Genomic DNA, 4,200 nt, shown 5'->3' with positions numbered 1-4,200 from the left:
GAAGGAACTATAAGATCTGAGGAGAACACATTGGGTAATAGTTCATAAATGAGACTTTTTCCAAAAATAAACGAAACCTTATTCTCAGGGTACCCAACTTTGTCGGCTTATTATTTTTTTGGTGGAAGAACAGTGTTACCAAAACCATTCAATGATTCAATGTGTTCTAGGCAATGATCGATGACATTGAATTCGTTATTTTGTAGCGTCGACCACGAACTATTTGGCGACCCCATGAATTTGAATTTGTGAGCTATAATCATAAAGCCTAAATCCATCGTTTAATTGTATTTAAAATGGAATTTTGGTTGTCATAAAATTTCCTTGGTTTATCAGGTTAGTTTCGGTTCTACAAACACGGAACTAATAATCATTTGGTGAAGCTCACATTCCTGGTATGTAGGGAATTCGTTTTTGGGAGTCATGTATGTGTTATGGCCAAATATTTTTTTCATGGAGACACTGACACTCCTGCCTAACAAGTAAACAATTACGAAACCACGTTTCTCTTGTGCTAACCAAATTTAGATCAATTTGTAGCTGAAACTAATGAATGATGGACGGACACAATAGAGCACGGGCTGGTCTTTGTTTAGTTTGCTTAGACAAAAGCTTGCTCCTTATCACCAGTGCGAAGTTTGAGGGATTGGTGCGCAATTACCTCGTGCAAGATTGTTCTGTAGAAGATTATCGCTTACCTAATGAACTATTGCTCACAGAAACCACGTGCCTTTGAAAAACTGGACTTTGCCCGTATTCTGCCGGAACTACCTGCGAAGGAGTATCCTCCCATGGCCAAGTTCCGACCTCCTCGAGGAAATACGAAATGCATTACCAACGGACCTTGGAGTTATTGGCAACCGACCACGGATGGATAAAATGAGTCAAAATCGACCCTTGACCATGGCCAGCAGAAGAAGACCCTCACGTTATGCGCCCCTTGATCATGCGTTCAAAAACATTGTCACAAAAAGTGGAAAGATTGTTCCTCTTGAAGCTCTGAAGCAATTCAAAATTGTGTGGCGTGTCAGTGGTATTGCGGCTCAAAAGTTTGTTTGTGAGATCCGAAGATCGGTTCCCGTGGAGTCCGGATTCAAGGAGCCACCAACCATGGCCAATAGGACATTTGCTAAGTGGTTTCATGTTGTACCAGAGACATAGAAGACATAGAGACATAAAAGACATCCTTTAGATGGGGCACAATTTCCGATCGTCTTCTGCATAGACATTGTCAAAGAAACATCCAATCCCATGTATCCCCATCGTTTACTAGCCAGTGTGAACGAATTTCATAGTGGTCTCACTAGATGAAGAGGTCTTCATTTCTCAGGATTTTTTTCTTCCAGAATTATTATACATTCCATGTATCAAATATATTGCAAGCCTTTGTCGTTGCCCAACCATGTAGTTTTTATTGTGGCACTAGGTGCTTCTTGTTTAATGATTTTAAGAGAAAGGAGGATATTGAGTACAAGACACACCTGTCCTTGAAGAATCTCTACTTCTTCGGACAAACCAAAATTTCGAACAATAAGATTGAGCCTCCTGGACTTCATGGCTTTGGAGAGAAGGTGCTTGGGGGTGCGGGAATCGTTCTTGAGGCCCAAATTGTCGTTATTTGCGCTCCTGATAGTCTTCAGGTCCGCCTCCAGCTCAGCAGTCATCAAGCGTATTGGCTTTTTCTAATCCACAGTGATCTTGGCCTTGACTTTGGCTAACAAGGCCACAGCCCTTCTCATGCTGTGGCCACCTCTGTCAAGACATCTGGAGGTCCTATTCGAGTACTTGATGGGTTATCTTACAGTATAACGGACACAAAATTGAGCTCCCACAGCTATGTCCACTTGGCACGTATATTTCTCAGACATTTTTGTTCCTTTCCTCCGATTGAAGCTTGAGATAAGTCATTTGAGAGGAGATAACATGGGTTCGTTGCTTTGTTTTCACTGGGTTTTGATTAATGAAAAGATAGGCCTATCATTACGAATTGGATTAGATTCCAAATTTAGGTTGCCCAATTTGTATGTTTACCAGTAAGACAACTGAAAGGCACTCTCAGTGTCTCCATGAAAAAAATATTTGGCCATAACACATACCTGACTCCCAAAAACGAATTCCCTACATACCAAGAATGTGAGCTTCACCAAATGATTATTAGTTCTGTGTTTGTAGAACCGAAACTAACCTAATAAACCAAGGAAATTTTATGACAACCAAAATTCCATTTTAAATACAATTAAACGATGGATTTAGGCTTTATGATTATAGCTCACAAATTCAAATTCATGGGGTCGCCAAATAGTTCGTGGTCGACGCTACAAAATAACGAATTCAATGTCATCGATCATTGCCTAAAACACATTGAATCATTGAATGGTTTTGGTAACACTGTTCTTCCACCAAAAAAATAATAAGCCGACAAAGTTGGGTACCCTGAGAATAAGGTTTCGTTTATTTTCGGAAAAAGTCTCATTTATGAACTATTACCCAATGTGTTCTCCTCAGATCCTAGAGTTCCTTCTGACACTCTAGCAATCCCTTAAACCACATTTCTATTATAATTTTGTGGTGCTAAAATTAATGGCTACCCAGACGTGACCCCCTTTGAATATCGGTATGACGTACACCACTTTAAGAGTCGAAGGTTATACTCCCTTTATCTAGCATGGATATCATTAGATAGGCAAAAACTAGAGCCAGGACTTTAGAGCATTTCACTAAGAATCAGGACCTGGTGAACTAACTACGTTCAAGTCTTTAATCGCAATTAATGCATCAAATGTCGTTATATTAAATTCAATCAAACCATTGGGGTTATTGTCAGTTGATATATTTCACAGTTTCAAAGGAGAGGTAAACACTTCAGAAAACTGATCACCCACCATATCTGCCAAAGGCTTGGGTTCGTGGACAGATCTTTCTCTGTGCCAAGGGGGGCCAACAGTGGACTTGTTTTTCTCTTTGAGTGTGCAAACGTGTTTGCATCCGTTTTTGCCTCTTTGACTACTTTCCTCTTCTTACAGAGAGCGTCAGTTTCGATAGACACTTTAATGTTATTTTCAACATTGGTTAGTTTAGTTTTTAGATTAGTTTTGTAACTGCCAAAAGCAAATATAATCGGGTTCAAGTAATCACCAGAAATAGCTTGATGGTAAAAAAGGGAAGAATTAAACATTTGAATAGTGTAGAACATTGGCCATTGTCCAGTTCTGGGTATTTTATACATGCTACTGACCTGAATACCAAGGTTTTAGCCTACTTAAGAACTAGTGCACATTGCCGTTTTCTTGTGTGCCCCCTAGACACTGTCCATGTCCATCTCTGGAGAATTCCTTGGCCAAAGTAATTGTAAATGTGATCCGTTCATTTTATTGAGGAACGACTAACACCCTGCCTATTTGAAACCCTTTGAATGCTTTGTAGCGACCTGCAGTACGCCTCATTTGGAAACAAATGCCATTCGTTGACTCTGTTCTGAAATGTCCACCATTCTTGACCCTGTCATCCTGGTCCATATTCCACTTGTCCATGATCCATGTTTAGAAGTTGCTTACTACTGTATGGGATCAATGAGACAAAAACGAATTGCTATTATCATATATTTATTCAATTGACCAAGACGAGATGAATCATGCTCAGATGGACACTATTAGCACGGAATAGTAATCGACCCGATTAGGTAGATCCCCAAAAAGAATTTGGTGCAAGTACAATTGGAACCGGCCGGAGCTGAGGCACAAACGGGTTGACATTTTTGTTCACACAACGCAGCAACACTTGTTCTAAAAGAAAATATTTTGTTGTTAAATTGTGGCTGAATTAAATCTTTTTAGAACTCCCTGGATTCTGACATGTTTTGTGTGTGGGCAAAAACACGAAAAATTGTCAGTAGTTTCTGTTATGGATAACTTTCAAATGTGCATAAATTATTTTTTAAATAATCTGGGATTATTTGGGGACGATATTCAACATTGGTGGAATAATATTTCTTTAAGGGAGATGGTTCTAGCGCAGTTGGTTAACGCGCGACCGAGTTAAACTCGGGTTCATGGGTTCGATCCCAGGTCTCCCCCCCTCCCTTCTAGTGGATCATCGCCTCGAATGGCGGCCCCAGAACCCAGAATGGGACGAAATAGATGTATATACTGTAAACATTGTAAAAGACCTATGATCCAATGAGAAATATCTCGCAATAAAGAG

The sequence above is a fragment of the Tigriopus californicus genome, chromosome 12, assembly GCF_007210705.1.
Source record: "Tigriopus californicus strain San Diego chromosome 12, Tcal_SD_v2.1, whole genome shotgun sequence".
Lineage (NCBI taxonomy): Eukaryota > Metazoa > Arthropoda > Copepoda > Harpacticoida > Harpacticidae > Tigriopus > Tigriopus californicus.
The sequence above is the reverse complement of the archived record's forward strand: the minus strand, read 5'-3'. Positions refer to the sequence as shown.